The sequence below is a fragment of the Macaca mulatta genome, chromosome 14, assembly GCF_049350105.2.
Source record: "Macaca mulatta isolate MMU2019108-1 chromosome 14, T2T-MMU8v2.0, whole genome shotgun sequence".
NCBI lineage: Eukaryota > Metazoa > Chordata > Mammalia > Primates > Cercopithecidae > Macaca > Macaca mulatta.
The window spans coordinates 19,031,469-19,049,400 of NC_133419.1; the positions used below are offsets into that span (position 1 = coordinate 19,031,469).

The 17,932-nt window shown below is 42.5% G+C and overlaps 1 protein-coding gene across 39 annotated transcripts in view; it reads left to right on the top strand.

The window, feature by feature from the left end:
• The window catches only part of AMBRA1 (autophagy and beclin 1 regulator 1), a 199,038-nt gene that overhangs the window by 16,106 nt on the left and 165,000 nt on the right, over positions 1-17,932 (top strand). For 5 of the 39 annotated variants that reach the window (XM_077962962.1, XM_077962967.1, XM_077962975.1 and 2 more), the window contains exon 3: positions 11,430-11,497. The exons of 30 other annotated variants lie outside the window; for them this stretch is intronic. The gene's annotated coding sequence lies outside the window, so the exon portion shown is untranslated. Of the gene's footprint in view, positions 1-11,429; positions 11,498-12,791; positions 13,051-17,932 lie in introns of those variants that run through there. 4 more of the 39 variants (XM_077962977.1, XM_077962986.1, XM_077962991.1 and 1 more) reach the window with 2 other exon arrangements.

Here is a 17,932-nt window from a genome sequence, read left to right on the forward strand (position 1 = left end):
TGACTACAAGATACTGAAATGTTGTTACCAAGGGATATTGTGAAGTATCTTCTCCAAAGACTATCTTTCTGGGATCATTTAGGTGTGAGCTTGTTTAGAAATGAGGGAGATGACAGAGATGACTTGCTGAGGTCCCTGGTAACCCTGGGACATAATTGATGGTTAATCAAAGCAGTATGTCTGGCTGGGCACAGTGAGTCACGCCTGTAATCCCAGGACTTTGGGAGTCTGAGGCGTGAGGATCTCTTGAGCCCAGGAGTTCGAGACCTGCCTCAGCAACACATGGATATCTCTGTGTACAAAACAACAGCAGACACCAACGTCTCTGGCATTTTCATGACTATATTTTCACTTTTTTCACGAAGCAATAAGGGAAAGCAGGTGAATTGCTCAAGGTTCCTGGTAAAATACTAGATTAGTATTCTAAATCTTTTTGGATTCCACATCCATATTGAATACTCAGGGATGTCTTCCTTATCTTAAATGACTCTTTTCTTAGCTATGTGATCTACTGTTATGATTCTTCCTGAATCATAGTGATCACAGCCAACATCTGCAGCTTCCATAGAGTGTGTGATTTGAGAGTTGGCTGGGCTTAGATTGGGACCGACAATCTCTTTCCTATAAAAATAGCTTTGGTCTCTGGTTATACATGAAGAAATGGGAACATGTTATTAATAATAGATCATGGCAGTGGATTCTTAATGACTGGTTTAGGCAAGAGCCAGCTTAAAATTTCTTAGGTGAGGATGCACATGACATAGATGTATTTTTTGGCTTGCGGTGCCTGAAAAAATAGAAGTCTGGAAGATGGGCAAATGAACATTAGATTTTGTTGTAGAATATGAACATTAAAACACTCATTAAATCTTAGAATTAAGTTGCCAGTTGAAATGCTCAGCTCAGGAAATGCCAAAGTTAAGATACTCAGTACCACAGTAACTTATCCATCTCAAACATCATGTCTATGTTAAGGGGTGTCATAAGGGATCTCTTTTTTCTCTATTATCAAAATTGTGGTTTTGGGTCCATGAGTCAGTGGCTGACTGGGAGGCTAAGCTGGGAGGGTGCTATGGTCTAAATGTTTATGTCTACTTGGAATTTATATATTGAAATCCTCACCTACAGAGTGATGGTATTAGAAGGGGGGGGCTTTTGGGAGATGATTGGGTCATGAGGACAGAGCCCTTATAAAAGAGACGTGAGAAACCCCCTTGCCTCTTCTAGCATGTGAGAACACAGCAATAAGGCGCTGTCTGTGAACTGGGCCCTGGGCCCTTACCAGACAGCAATGGACTTTCCAGTTCCAGAACTTTGAAAAAAAATTTCTGGCTGGGCACGGTGGCTCATTCCTGTAATCCCAGCACCTTGGGATGCCGTGGCAGGCAGATCGCGAGGTCTGGAGTTTGAGACCAGCCTGGCCAATATGGGAAAACCCCATTTCTACTAAAAATACAAAAAATTAGCTGGGCGCGGTGTCGCACACTTGTAGTCCCAGCTACTTGCGAGGCTGAGGCAGAAGAATTGCTTGAACCCGGGAGGCAGAGGCGGAGGTTGCAGTGAGCCGAGATCATACCACTGTACTCCAGCCTGGGTGACGGAGCAAGACTCTGTCTCAAAAAAACAAAACAAATCAAAACAAAAAAACAAATTTCTGTTGTTTATAATGCTACCCAGTTTTGTTTGTTTGTTTGTTTGTTTTAAGACGGAGTTTTGTTCTTGTTGCCCCGGCTAGAATGTGATGGTACTCTCTCAGCTCGCTGCAACCTCCACCTCCCGGGTTCAAGCTATTCTCCTGCCTCAGACCCCTGAGTAGCTGGGATTACAGGCACGCGCCACCACGCTGGGATAATTTTGTATTTTTAGTAGAGATGGGATTTCACCATGTTGGTCAGGCTGGTCTTGAACTCCTGACCTCAGGTGATCCACCCGCCTCAGCCTCCCAGAGTGCTGGGATTACAGGTGTGAGCCACCGTGCCTGGGTGGTTTTTGGTATTTTGTTAAAGCAGCCCAAAAGGACTAAGAGGGAGTTACTAATACCACTGGTACTTTTAATGAAGGATTTATTAGGTTCGTTTATTTTAGTTGAATTACGGGAGCATTTACTTGTTCACTTCTCTGCTGCCAAGAATATCTTCAAATATATTTATTGAGCTTTCTTGAATTGGCAACAACTATTAACACTGTAGATAAAGAAGAAGGAAACTAACTTTTGGATGTGAACCATGTATAGAGAGTTTTACATTTATTCTAACATGTAATATTTGTAACAAACCTATAAAGGATGAGAGAAAGTGAAACATTGTTTCAAAAAGTGAAACATTGTTTTTTGTCAAAGGTTATACAGCTGCCAAATGTTAGAGCTGAGATGGAGAAAGCAGAGTCTTCAGTTTTAAACCAGTATTTTTCAAAGTATTCCTTGGAAGTGCCCAAGAGTTGGCCATGAGAGTAAGGAAGAGCTTTAGTTCTCCCACCTTGCTTAAGCCAAAGCAGCTCAACTTTGACCTGCTTTGCATTTTAGTGTTTTCACATAAGATTTCATTTGGAAAAAGGATTCTGCTTCCTTAAAAAGAGAAACCCTGGAAGACCACTCATTTGAGGAATCATAAAAGAAAATTAGCTAAACCAATCTAAAGATTGAAAAGATGGCTAAATTACATAACTTCCAGTCAGGAAATTATGTCAAAGTTTGAAGTGACTTCATATTACAGCCACATGTGCAGTGTAGTTATTCTGCCCTTAGGGAGCATGGTACAGCAGGAAAAGTGCATGGACTCTTGAGATTTTTTTTTTTTTTTTTTTTTTTTTTTTTGAGACAGAGTCTCACTCTGTCACCCAGGCTGGAGTGCAGTGGCTCAATCTCAGCTCAACCCTCCCGGGTTCCAGCGATTCTCTGCCTCAACCTCCTGAGTAGCTGGGATTACCAGGCACGTGCCACCACACCCGGCTAATTTTTGTATTTTAAGTAGAGACTGAGTTTCACCATGTTGGCCAGGCTGTCTTGAACTCCTGACTGCAAGCGATCTGCCTGCCTTGGCCTCCCAAAGTGCTCAAATTACAGGCATGAGCCACCGCGCCTGGCCAGAATACTACTTCTTCTTTTTTTTTTTTTTTTTTTTTTTTTTTTGATGGAGTTTTGCTCTTGTTGCCCAGGCTGGAGTGCAGTGGCGTGATCTCAGCTCATTGCAACCTCCACCTCCTGGGTTCAAGTGATTCTTCTGCCTCAGCCTCCCAAGTAGCTGGGATTACAGAGCTCACCACCACACCTGGCTAATTTTTTAAATTTTTAGTAGAGATGGAGTTTCACCATGTTCGCCAGGCTAGTCTTGAACTCCTGACTTCAGGTGATCCGCCTCAGCCTCCCAAAGTGCTGGGATTACAGGCGTGAGCCACTACGCCCGGCTCAGAATACTTCTTTTTAAATCTGGCGGCCACAAATGTACAGTGTGGGGACGATAATACCTATCTTTCAAGAGTTGTTGTAAGGATCAGAAATAACATGCGAAGTGCCTGGTTCAGAGTAAACACCCCAAAATACTAGCTAATTGTCAAGATGATGATAATAATGCTGACAGTTTTTCAGTGTGTATTGACATTTCCCTCCAATGCCTAAGAGCATCTGCCGTATCAAAGATAGGCAGTTCTTTGCCTACTATATGCACCTCATGGTGGGTGGTTAGTGTGCTTGTTTTTGATGAAGTTAGTCTTTAAACTGGTATGATTATTTACTCATGGATGTATCTATGATTGATTGAGAAAACTTGGACTTCATTAAATTCATTGTTACTGGATTTAAAGCAGCAGCAGTGCAAAGGAACCCTATACAGTGAGTTAAGAGCCCTGGGTTTATGTCTCAGAGATGCCCTTAGTGAGTCTTATAACAATGGACAAGTGAATCTAACTTTTTTTTTTTTTTTTTGAGATGGAGTTTTGCTCTGTCACCAGGCTGGAGTGCAATCTCGGCTCACTGCAACCTCTGCCTCCCAGGTTTAAGCGATTTTCCTGCCTCAGCCTCCCAAGTAGCTGGGATTACAGGCTGGCACCACCACACCCAGCAAATTTTTATATTTTCAGTAGAGACAGCATTCCATCATGTTGTCCAGGATGGTCTCGATCTCTTGCCCTTGTGATCCGCCTGCCTCAGCCTCCCAAAGTCCTGGGATTATAGACATGAGCCACCGTGCCCAGCTGTGAATCTAACTTTTTAAGATATTGATTGATTGGGCAGGGCACGGTGGTGGCTCACGCCTATAATCCCAGCACTTTGGGAGGCTGAGATGGGCAGATCATGAGGTCAGGAGTTCATGACCAGCCTGACCAACATGGTGAAACCCTGTCTCTACTAAAAACACAAAAATTAGCCCGGCGTGGTGGCACGCTCTTACAGTCTCAGCTACTCGGGAGGCTGAGGCAGGAGAATCACTTGAATCTGGGAGGTGGAGGTTGCACTGAGCCAAGATCACGTCACTGCACTCCAGCCCGGGCGACAGGGGGACAGTCTGTCTCAAAAATAAAAATAAATAAATAAATAAATAAAATAAATTGATTGAAACAGGGTCTCATTCTGTCACCCAGGCTAGAGTGCAATGGCACAGACCATGGCTTACTGTAGCCTTGACCTCCCAGGCTTAAGTGATCTTCCTGCCTCAGCCTCCTGAGTAGCTGGGACTACAGGTGTGTGCCACCATGGCTGGCTAATTTTTGTATTTTTTGTAGAGACAGGATTTTGGCATATTGCCCAGGCTGGTCTTGGACTCCAGGGCTCAAACAGTCCTCTTGCTTTGCCTCCAAAACCACTGGGATTACAGGAGTGAGCCACTGTAATATGGCCACTTTTCAAGATTTTATGTTCAAAATGATCCCTAAGTCACTTTTAACTCTGTATATCCATGATTTGACAAAAAAGTTAAAGATACTTTAATTTCATTGCTAGAATTTCCAAAAATTACAGGGTTATTTTTAGAGAAGGAGCTTTGTGCTGACTTGAGCTGGCAAACTTCTGTCATACTTACTGAGTGTGTCCAATGGAGTGATTTGTATAGAAGAACACTGGGGGCCTCTTGCCCAGGCATAAGAATTAGTATTTGTGGTTTATAGAATATCAGCAGAATTGAAGCCAGAACCATTGTAAGGAAGCAAATGTGAGAGATTATCTGTTGCTTTTGGGAAGATAGCTGGAGTTTTCAAACCATGCCACTTTGTACTTCCTTGAGGGTAGCATTTGCCACATTTCAGCACAGTGGTTATAGTTACAGTATATTGCGGTTGTAGTCTCCCCACAAGCTCTCAGAGGTTGGAGTCCTTTTTTGTTCATTTGTTTTTTCCAGTTCTCTATCCCTGTCACCTGCAGTAGGGCTTGCTGCATCGTGTAGTCCTCCAAAAATATGCTAAATGGACAAAAATAGTTGAACCAAGATCAGCAGATGTATTTAGAAAATGACTTGTGCCTACATACTTGTTAAATGTATTGCATTTTTTCTGTTGGCATGTGATAATATAGAAAAACCTGATAAAGGAAAAAAACCCAGTGTTGGCCGGGCACGGTGGCTCAAGCCTGTAATCCCAGCACTTTGGGAGGCTGAGGCGGGTGGATCACTTGAGGCCAGGAGTTCGAGACCAGTCTGGCCAAAATGGTGAAACCATGTTTCTACTAAAAATACAAAAATTAACTGGGTGTTGTGGTGTGCACCTGTAATTCCAGCTGCTCGGGAGGCTGAGGCATGAGAGTAGCTTGAATCCGGAAAGTGGAGGCTACAGTAAGCCAAGATGGGACCACTGCACTCCAGTCTGGGAGACAGAGCAAGACTGTCTCAAACAGACAAACAAACAAAAAAACACTATTTAATGTGCTTACATTTTTATTTATTTTATTTTATTTTATTATTTTATTTTTATTTTTATTTTTATTTTTTGAAATGGAGTCTTGCTCTGTTGCCCAGGCTGGAGTGCAGTGGCCGGATCTCGGCTCACTGCAAGCTCCGCCTCCCGGGTTCACGCCATTCTCCTGCCTCAGCCTCCCGAGCAACTGGGACTACAGGCACCTGCCACCCCGCCTGGCTAATTTTTTGTATTTTTAGTGGAGACAGGGTTTCACCGTGTTAGCCAGGATGGTCTCGATCTCCTGACCTCGTGATCTGCCCGTCTCGGCCTCCCAAAGTTCTGGGATTTCAGGCATGAGCCACCGCACCCGGCCTCTATTTTATTTTATGTTGTTTTATTTTCTTGAGACAGGGCTCACTCTGTTGCCCATTCCAGAATGCAGTCGCGCAATCTCTGATCACTGCACCCTCCACCTCCTGAGTTCATATGCTTACATTTTAGCAGAGTTCAGGCCCCTCTCATAATCCTAAACTTGGGGCCTTTTATTAGTTTTACAATGGCAGTTTAGTTTTGAGAAGGGCTATTATCATTTAAACTATAAACTAAATTTCTCCCATAGTTAGCTTGTCCTACACACAGGAATGACCAAGGACAGTTAAAGGCAAGATGGAGTTGGTTAGGTCAGACTGTTTCACTGTCACAGTTTTCTTACTGTTACCATTTTTGCAAAGGCAGTTTCACAGTGGATAAAGTTGCAATGAAGCTTTGCCCAGAAAATCCAGGGAGCATGCCTTCGAGGGGTAGGTAGCTCAATCCTCACCCCACTGATTCCCTTCTGTAATCTCTTTCAACCATTAATGTCTCTCTTTGTCATTTAAAAAATGTTGTATAAATGGAATTATATAGAATATAATCATTTGGATTGGCCTTTTTTCACTCAGCATAATTCTCTTGAGATTTATCCAAGTTATAGTACCAATAGCTCCACTCTTTTTTTTTTTTCTTGAGGTGGAGTCTCCCTCTGTCACCCAGGCTGGAGTGCCGTGGCTCAGTCTCGGCTCACTGCAGCCTCTGCCTCCCCGATTCAAGCGATTCTCCTGCTTCAGCCACCGTGGTAGCTGGGACTACAGGTGCCTGCCTGTAGAGACGGTTTCACCATGTTGGGCAGACTGGTCTTGACCTCCTGACCTTAGGTGATCCACCCTCCTCGGCCTCCCGAAGTGCTGGGATTAAAGGTCTGAGCCAGTGCCCCTGGCCAGTTCCACTCATCTTAACTGCTACATAGTAATTCATGATTTGGATGTACTGTAGTTTGCTTAATCCTTTACCCATTGAAAGACATCTGGCTGGGCACAGTGGCTCACACCTGTGTTCCCAGCACTTTGGGAGGCTGAGGCTGGCAGACAACTTTGAGACCAGCCTGGGATTTGAGACCAGCCTGGGCAATCTGTCTCTACTAAAAGTACAAAAAACATTAGCCAGTGTGATGGCACACATCTGTGGGCACAGCTACTTGGGTGGCTGAGGTGGGAGGATCACTTGACCCTGGGAGTTGGAGGTTGCAGTGAGCAAAGATTGGTCATGCCACCCACTCCCGCCTGGGCAACAGAGGGAGACCCCTTCTGAAGAAAAAAAAAAAACCTGAATTTTTCTAAATTTTTTGGCTATTATGAATAAAACTGCTGTTAACATTTGTATACACTTTTTTTTTTTTTTTTTTTTTTTGAGACATGATCTGGCTCTGAGCCCAGGTTGGAGTATGGTGGCATGATCTCAGCTCATTGCAACCTCTGCCTTTCAGGCTGAAGTGATCCTGCCACCTCTGCCTCCTGAGTAACTGTGAGCACAGGTGCATGCCACCATACGCAGCTAATTTTTTTTGTTTATGTAGAGACAGGGTTTTGCCATGTTGCCCAGGCTGGTCTCGAACTCTTGGGCTCAAGCGATCTGCCCACCTCAGCTTCCCAAAGTGCTGGGATTACAGGTGTGAGCCACTGCACCCAGCTGATATACAAGTTTTTGTGTGAACATAAGTTATTTTTCTGGATAAATGCCCAAGAATGCAGTTGCTGATTCATATGGTGTGTATTGATTTTTTTAATTAAAAAGAAAAAGGAAAGCAGAAGTAAAATAACAAATTATGTGGTTCCTTTTCTTTCTCTTTTTTTTTTTTAGAGGAAATTTTCCTCTCTCCCAGGCTGGAGTGCAATGGCATAATCTCAGCTTATTGCAACCTTTGCCTCCTGGGCTCAAGTGATTCTCCCACCTCAGCCTCCTGAGTAGCTGGAACTACAGGCGAATGCCCAGCTAATTTTTATATTTTTTTTGTAGAGATGAGGTTTTAACATGATGCCCAGGCTGGTCTCGAACCCTGGACTCAAGTGATCTTCCAGCCTTGGCCTCCCAGAGTGCTGGGATTACAGGCATGAGCCTCTGTACCTGGCCATGATTTATTTGTAGAGTACTTACACTCCACATTCTTGGTGCGCGTAACTTATTTACCGTGATTTCTGGTGCCTTGCTGTAGATATTGAAGCAATAATAAAAGTTTTTGAGATGGTATAGTTTTCCTTGTCTCATCTGATCTGTGTATATATTGTAAATACTAATTAATATTCATAGCCCACTAGGAGGCAAATAATGGTTACCTCCAGTGAGGTTAGCTCCTTCTTCAGATAGATAGGTTGAGGCATGGGTATTATAGAATTTGTCCAAGGTTATATAGCATGAGTCACTGTGTTCTGACTCAGATTCATTCAGATTTATTAATTCTTTCTCCCTCTCCTCATCTCTTGAATCAGATCTTTTTAATTATGACTTTCTAGGTGTGGGGACATGAAAAGAGCTTTTTTTTCTTTTTCTGTATTTTATTTTATTTTATTCTATTCTATTCTATTCTATTCTATTTTAGTGAGATGGAGTCTTACTCTGTCGCCCAGGCTGAAGTGCAGTGGTGCAATCTCTGCTCACTGCAAACTCCGCCTCCCGGGTTCACGCCATTCTCCTGCCTCAGCCTTCTGAGTAGCTGGGACTGCAGGCGCCCGCCACCACGCCCGGCTAATTTTTTTTTTTTGTATTTTTAGTAGAGACGGGGTTTCACCATGTTAGCCAGGATGATCTCGATCTCCTGACCTTGTGATCCGCCTGCCTCGGCGTCCCAAAGTGCTGGGATTACAGGTGTGAGTCACCGTGCCCAGCCCTTTTTCTGTATTTTATAGAAGCAGTATTGTATAATGGTTAGAGCACTATACAATTCTGCTCATTTGACAACAGATTTGATTTTGAATCTCTCCTTCACTTAGGTAAATCATTTAGCCTCTTTAAGCTGGATTTTCTGATCTGTGAAACGGGAATAACAGATCTTCATAGTATCATTGTGAGGAAAAAGTGAGATAAAGTGTTTAGCACTACCAAGTGTGTAGCAAATGTTCAATGAATATTAGATAATATGTTGCTTTAAGTATATGTATGTGTTACATTCTATCACTTGTCTTTATCAGTTCATATGTAATTGGATACATACTGGGATTCTTCTTTTTTTTTTAATACTGGGATTTTTCTGCCATGTACTTAAGAAGGCTGTAAGATTGCTCTTACTTTTTTTTTTTTTTTTTTTTTGAGATGGAGTTTTGCTCTTGTTGCCCAGACTGGAGTGCATTGGTGCAATCTCGGCTCACTGCAACCTCCACTTCCCAGGTTGAAGCAATTCTCCTGCCTCAGCCTTCTAAGTATAGCTGGGATTACAGGCATGCACCACCATGCCTGGCTAATTTTGTATTTTTGGTAGAGACAGGGTTTCTCCATGTTGGTCAGGCTGGTCTTGAACTCCCGACTTTAGGTGATCCACCCGCCCCAGCCTCCCAAAGTCCTGGGATTATAGATGTGAGCCACCATGCCTGGCTTTTGTTTTTTTTTTTTTTTTTTTTTTTTTTAAGACAGTCTCGCTTTGTCGCCAGCCTAGCTTGGAGTGCAGTGGTGTGATCTTGGCTCACTGTAACCACCATCTCCTAGGTTCAAGTGAATTCTCCTGCCTCAGCCTCCTGAGTTGCTGGGATCACAGGTGCACACCACTATGCCCAGCTAATTTTCATATTTTTAGTAGAGACAGGGTTTCACTACATTGACTAGGCTGGTCTCGAACTCCTGACTTCAAGTGATCTGGCTGTGTCTGCTTCCTAAAGTTCTAGAATTACAGGCATGAGCCACTGCACCCGACTGATGGTTTCTTTTAAAGAGATGAGGTTTCTCATCAGGGTGCCATGTGGCTCATGCCTGTAATCCCAGCACTTTGGGAGGCTGAGGTGGGAGGATTCCTTGAGCCCAGGAGTTTGAGACCAGCCTGGGCACATAGTGAAACCTTGTCTTTACAAAAAATAAAGATAATTACTGGGGTGTAGTTGTATGCACCTGTAGTCCCAGCTACTGGGGAGGCTGAGATGGGAAGATCACTTACTCCTGGGAAGTCAAGTCCGCAGTTCAGTTGAGATCCTGCCACTGCACTTCAGCCTGGGTGACACAGTGAGATCCTGTCTCAAAAAACAAAAAAAGAGATGATGTCTCTCTGTGGTCTCTATGTTGTGGGCTGGTCTTGAACTCCTGGCCTCAAGCAGTTTTCCTCCATTAGCCTCCTGAGTTAGCTGGATTACAGGGGTGATCTACCTTGCTTGACTCTCAATGTTATATATAATTATTTAAGAATAGGAAGCAGGCCAGGCACCGCAGCACTTTGGGAAGGAGAGGTGGGCAGATCATCTGAGGTCAGGAGTTTGAGACCAGCCAGGCCAACATGGTAAAACCCTGTTTCTACTAAAAATACAAAAAATTAGTCAGGTGGGGTGTCACATGCCTGTAATCCCAGCTACTCAGAAGGCTGAGGTGGAAGAATCGCTTGAACCTGGGAGGTGGAGGTTGCAGTGAGCCGAGATCATGCCATTGCACTCCAGCTTGGGCAACAAGAGCGAAACTCTGCTCCAAAAAAAAAAAAAAAAAAAAAAAAAGAAGAAGAACCAATGCTGCTTTACATTTATTATACTATTAATTTATAGGAAAAATTTAAGTTTCTCCTGAATTAATTCATATTTTCTCAGGCTCATATTCATAGAAAAATAGAAAGTGATCCTAAACTATTGATTTCTCCCTTTAATCTGCTCCCCCACCCACAAATATACACATACAGTAGAACCCTTCTCAATAAGTGTCTCCACTATCCACTTGGGACTTAGGCTGAAAACTTAGAAATCACTCTTAATTTCTCTCTCACACCTCACATACAGTGCATCTGTAATTCCCTTAGCTGTTTCTCCAAAATATATTCTGAGTATAACTATTCATCTCTTACATTGCTATAACCCTGGCCCAAATTCCCATCATTTTGTCATTTCCTTAGCTAAAATCCTTTAATAGTAACCCATTACACTTAATAAAATCCAAATTTTATCATGGTCTGCTGGTACCAACCTGTCTTTATTCTCTCCCTTGTTAGTGGTGCTCCAGCCATGTTGGCCTTATTTCTGGCTTTCACATGCACTAAGCTTACCTGTTAGGGACCTTAGTACTTGGTACTCTTCATTCTCCTTGAAATATTTTTTTCACCTGCCTCTTTTCTCAAGGTTTCTATTTCAAGATGCCGGTCTTAACTGAAATGTCATCTCAGAGAGGCTTTCTCTGGCCACCCCAGGTAAAAGGTTGTGTGTGTTGTTTTCTTTCACCTGCCATATTTTCCTTTTAGCCCTTTTCAGTACTTGAAAGTATTGTTAATATGTAATTTTATAAAAATCACATAAGCTTTTGAGGGGCAAGAATGTTCTTCTTTACTAGAGTATCCTCCATGCCTAGAACAGTGCCAAGTACATAATATCTGCTTAATCAATGCTTGTTTGGTTATTTATCAGTGCTTTTACATCCTTCCCCATCCTTAAGTGTTCTTTATTTGGAAAGTTGGGGAAATGGAATCCAGCTTCTACTCAGATTTAAATAACTAGGTTCTTAAATCTAATGCCTTTTTTTGATTGGCTAAGAAATATGATTGGCATGGTAGGGTGGCATCTCGGCCTTTTAGCAGAAGAACTCTGCGTTTAATAATTTGACTTCTTTTCTTGAAGCCTCGAGGGAAATTTTTTCTTTCCCTATTTTAGTCAGCCAAGAACCTGACCTGGGCTGACTCTAAGACTGGAAAACACTGAACACAGTATCTACTGAGCCAAGCAAGGACTGGGAGTGTAGCTCTAATACTATCTGAAGGAAAAGCCTGAATTCAAATCCTGCTTTGGCTCCTGACTCATCTGTGAATCTAGATGAATTTCTTAACCTCTTCCAGGTTTTGTTTTTCTTATTTGTCTGATGAGTAATCATGTCTGTCCTAGGACTTGTGAAGATTCCTGGGTTAATGTTCTCAAAGCTTTTTTTTTTTTTTTTTGAGACAGAGTCTCACTCTGTCACCTAAGATGGAGTGCAATGGCATGATCTCGGTTCACTGCAACCTCCACCTCCCAGGTTCAAGCAATTCTCCTGCCTCAGCCTCCCGAGTAGCTGGGATTACAGGCGCATGCCACCACGCCCAGCTAATTTTTGTATTTTTAGCACAGATGGGCTTTCACCATGTTGGCCAGGCTAGTCTCGAACCCCTGACCTCAGGTGATCCATCCGTCTTGGCCTCCCAAAGTGGTGAGATTACAGGCGTGAGCCACCGCGCCCGGCCCTTTACAATATTCTTGCTGTAGCTCCAGGGGTTTCCAGGAGGAATTGGGGGCAATGTGGTGCTCCCAGGAAGGAGTTGGACTCTTTCTCAAAGACTGTGCAGAGAATAGAAAGACGTGATCCTTTATGATTTGAAACTGGCCCTACTCCAACCTCCTGATATTGTTGGTGGATGAAAGGTATGTTGTTGCCAAAGTCATTAGGTCTGTTTGAGGCAGCTGGTTTCAGTTCCCGTTTCTGGGGTTAAGCTGTTTTGCCTCTGTGAAATTTCTTCCATCAGAAGCTACTCTTTTTTTGTTGCTTGCTAATAGGAAATCTTTTGCCATTTCTGTACATTTAAGAGTAGCCTTCTTGGTCTTCTTGATTCTTTTGATAACTTGAAACCAAAAAAGTGAGCTTCAGTTTCTTCTTGGTTTAGTGCTTTCCTCCTTGTTCTTCCTTCACTTTTAAGGAGTTCTTGTGTTCTCAGTGCACTGTTTTCTCCAGAATAATTTGCAGATAAAACTTCGTTTCTTTTTTCTTCATCCTTCTGAGGTAAGTGGGAGTAAGGAAAATTGTCAGTCTCAAATTTGGGTCTTATGGCTTTCTATTTCCGGTTTTGATCACACTTTGTTTTAAGCACACGCTTTCCCATGTTTCAGACATTAGGCAGCATCATTGTGAGTTACTTAAGCTCTAGTGAGCAAAACCTGTAGCAGGAAAGCTGGTGCTTCACATCTCCCCCCTTATTTTAATTATAGTAATTAGAATTTACTCGGTTTTGTATCTTCAAAACATTTTGTAAAATGGTAAGTTGGTTTTATTTTGAGTTTATATATAAAAAAAACCAATGCTGCTGCGTGTGTGCAGTAGAGGTGCAGGTTCTGTCTGTTGGCAGTTTATTTCTGGGATTTTGGCTTCTTATAAAGAAAGGGACTGTGTGTAATTTTAATTGTATTAATCTTAGTTCTGTTGAATTATTTGTTTTCAATTTGTCCAGTGGTTAATTAGAGATAATATACTCTGTGATTCTTCTTTATAATCACTGTAGTTTCCTTTGCAATCTTTCTCTTAGAACTGTAGGTGCCAGACTTCTTTGTGTGAACTTCTGTTTATCATATACTCTGGTTATTGTTCTATCTTGAGTTTTACTTTGAAAAGTAGTAATCTTATCTTGGAATTTTGTAACCCATTTCTCCTAGGATTCTTCAAGGATTTTATTCCTTTAAGATAGAAGGAAGGTGTTACTACTTTCAGTTTACATATTGTGGGAAAACTTGAAATTCAGCGAGGATATGATTTGTCCAAGATTATATAACAAGCCAGCAATAAAAATCAGTTATTGAAGCTTCTTACCTCTTAGTCTTATCTTTATTTATTTATTTATTTATTTGAGACGGAGTCTCGCTCTGTCGCCCAGTCTGGAGTGCAGTGGCCAGATCCCAGCCCACTGCAAGCTCTGCCTCCCAGGTTTACGCCATTCTCCTGCCTCAGCCTCCTGAGTAGCTGGGACTACAGGCGTCCGCCACCACACCCGGCTAATTTTTTGTGTTTTTAGTAGAGACAGGGTTTCACCGTGTTAGCCAGGATGGTCTCGATCTCCTGACCTCGTGATCCGCCCGTCTCGGCCTCCCAAAGTGCTGGGATTACAGGCTTGAGCCACCGCGCCCGGCCATCTTTATTTATTAAATCACTGATTCTTGTTATGGACTTGATTGATACCCCTATATCCCCAGACTGCAGGATCAGCTTTCTTAGGGAGTAAATTAGGATGAAGGTTTTGTGTTTAGTATTCTCAAACTTGAAAGGTGTGATATCCCATATTTTTATCTCTGCTATCAGAATATCCACTGCCTCTGTACTGTGTTCTTAATATTCTGTGTTTCAAATAGGAGGATAAAAAATTTTACTACTATTTTTGAGGGGTTTTTTTTTTTTTCTTTCCTATGTATAGTTGAAGTAGTGATGGATTAGTCCTTTACTTACTCTGTTGCCTGGCCCTCTTGTGATCAGTGACATTTGCATAATGAAATTACTGGCTGAAATTAGGTTGGTAATGGTGCAAAGCCTTTTCTTTACTTTTTTTTTTTTTTTTTTTGAGACAGGGTCTCACTCTGTCATCCAGGCTGGAGTGCAGTGGCGTGATCTTGGCTCACTGCAACCTCTGCCTCCCGAGTTCAAGCAATTCTCCCACCTCAGTCTCCCGAGTAGCTGGGATTGCAGGGGCATGCCACCACGCCCGGCTAATTTGTCCATTTTTAGTAGAGATGGGGTTTCACCATCTCAGCCAGGCTGGTCTCTAACTCCTGACCTCAAGTGATCCACCTCCCTTGGCCTCCCAAAGTGCTGGATTACAGGCATGAGCCACTGTGCCTGGCTTAGGTTTTTCTTTTTAAGGTATTTGACTTGTAGAAATTGAATTTATGACCTTGAACTCATAACCACCACACTTTCTAAAACTCCAGATGTTGCTGTTTATGATAGTTTTGGGTTCATTTGGGATCTTTTCACAACTCTGAATATAAGTAAATATATATATTCATGCTCTTTTATGCTAGACATTGTGCTAGGTACTGGGACTATGACAGATATGTTTTTTGCCCTCACAGAGTTTATAATCTAGTGAAGAAGAAATTCGAGTCCTAAGAAAGGATTACCAGTGTGATAAAATAAATTTGAGATATCTTTGGTTACCTAAATTTATTAATTTAATTTCCGTATTTTCTGAAAAACTTCTTGTTAGAGTATTGAGCAGATAGTGGGTTTTCTCTAGAAAATTCTTGATACTTGTCAGCTAGATATTAGTAGATATTAGGTAGTGTTTTGTTTCGTTTTGTTTTTTGAGAGGGAGTCTGGCTGTGTCACCCAGGCTGGAGTGCAGTGGCAGGATCTTGGCTCATTGCAACCTCTGCTTCCTGGGTTCAAGTGATTCTCCTACCTCAGCCTCCTGAGTAGCTGGGATTGCAGGCATGCGCCACCATGCCCAGCTGATTTTTGTATTTTTAGTGGAGATGGGGTTTCACCGTTTTGGTCAGACTGGTCTCGCACTCCTGACCTCGTGATCTGCCCGCCTCCGCCTCTCTAAGTGCTGGGATTACAGGCATGAGTGACTGCCCAGCGATATTAGGTTGGGTAGTGTTTTAGTTATCTATTAATGTTCAAAAAAACCACCATAAAATTAGTGGCTTAAAATCATAAAAATTTATTTTGTCTCATAATTACTTGGGTTAGGAATTTGGGCAGGACTTGTCTGGATGGTCCTTCTCCCCTGTGTAGCATCAGTTGTGCTTCATTCGTCTGCTTTCAGCTGGTGGTTGGGCTGGGTTAGAAGGTCTAAGAAGGTTTCACTCATTTGCTTGGTATCTTGAGAGTCTTCCACATGGCTTCCCTCTCTCCACATGGTATCGTATCATTCAGGTCCTCTCTGAGTCTTGCTCAGTTGCCCAGGCTGGAGTGCAGTGGCACAAGCTGGGCTCACTGCAACCTCCACCTCCTGGGTTCAAGTGATTCTCTTGCCTCAGCCTCTCCAGTAACTGGGAGTACAGGCTCGCATCACCATGCCGGCCTATTTTTGTTTGTTTTTTGCGTCAGGGCCTTGCTCTGTCACCCAGGCTGGAGTGTGGTGGCATGATCATGGCTCACTGCAGCCTCAACCTCCCGGACTCAGGATATCCTCCCACCTCAGCCTTCCGAGTAGCTGGAACCACAGGCACATGCCACCATGCCCAGCTAATTTTAAACAATTTTTTGTAGAGATGGGGGGTCTCACTGTGTTGACCAAGCTGATCTTGAATTCCTGGACTCAAACAATCCTCCCACCTCAACCTGCCAGGGCAGGGATTACAGGTGTGAGCCACTGTGCCTGGCTGGTTTTATTTTTTGTTTTTAAAAAGGTTACAGTGGTAAGATCTTTTATATGAAATGGTTTGGAGACCTCTACAGTGGACAGTCTCATTTTGCCTAGCAGAATTTGTTTTAAATTTAATTTGTCTGACTGTTTACAGGGCTTTGTGGCCTAAACTTTTTATTTTTAGAAATTAAATGTTGTGTTCTTATTACCATTTTCTGTCTTGTCTTTTCTTGTCTTTTTCTTTTCTCTTCTTTTCTTTTCTTTTTTTCTTTCTTGAGATGGCGTCTCACTCTGTCCCCCAGGCTGGAGTACAGTGGTGCGATCTCGGCTTACTGCAACCTCTGTGTCCCGGGTTCAAGTGATTCTCCTGCCTCAGCCTCCTGAGTAGCTGGGACTACAGGCACATGTCACCATGCCTGGCTAATTTTTTTTTTTTTTTTTTTTTGAGATGGAGTTTCGCTCTTGTTGCCCAGGCTGGAGTACAATGATGTGATCTCTGCTCACCACAACTTCCTCCTCCTGGGTTCAAGCAATTTTCCTGCTTCAGCCTCCCAAGTAGCTGGGATTACAGGCATGTGCCACCACACCCGGCTAATTTTGTATTTTTAGTAGAGACGGGGTTTCTCCAAGTTGGTCAGGCTGGTCTGAAACTCCTGACCTCAGGTTATCCACCTGCTTCAACCTCCCAAATTGCTGGGATTACAGGCGTGAGCCACCGCACCCAGACCTTATTACCATTTTCATACTAATTCTTCATCACAGAATGAAGCTATTATTCTACTATAAGCATTTTTCACATGGTAAATATTTTGATCCTTGTGGTAGCCCTGTGATATACATACTATCAATAGTCACATTTTATGGATGAGGAAACTGAAGTACAGTCAGGTTAAGTAACTGTTCCTAGAAATCAAGATACTATCATATACCAAGAAAAGGATGGAGCTGGAAGTCAATCAACCATTCTGACTGCAGGGCCCATATATATGACTATACTATACTGTCTCTAATTTGGGTGTTATGGATAATAACAATAAAATAAACATCACTCATGACTTCTCCATCTAGAGTTAACCAGTTAGCATTTTGCCATATCTTTGGATATCCTTTGCACACAATAGATACACAATTCAGGGAATAGTTGGAGTTTTTCTGCTTCTAGGTGTGTTTGCCTTTGGAATGTGTTGTTTTCTGTTCTAAATTTATGATGCTTTTCCCCACATTCTCTGTACCCCTGTAAATTCAGTCTAGTCTAAGAGTCACACAAGAGCTGTATGGAGTCAGGTGTGGGTGCTGGCTCGTGGTGCTTACAATTTGAACTTTGGTCCTACATGAGGTCACTTGAAGTATCCTGAAATGCCCATAGGAAAGTCCTATTAATAAAAACAAAGCTGCCAGTCATAGAAAAGCCTGTGTATTTCCATCCATATGGAGTTTCCAACGAGTACTGGGGCAGTTTTAGGCTTCTAATTAAAAACCTGAAATTTTGTAGTTAATTTTCCATTTGGGTAAACTTTACTTATGCAAGTGGTCTTAGAATAAATATTTAAAGGATTTAAAAAAAATAATTATATCCTTGGGTTAAAT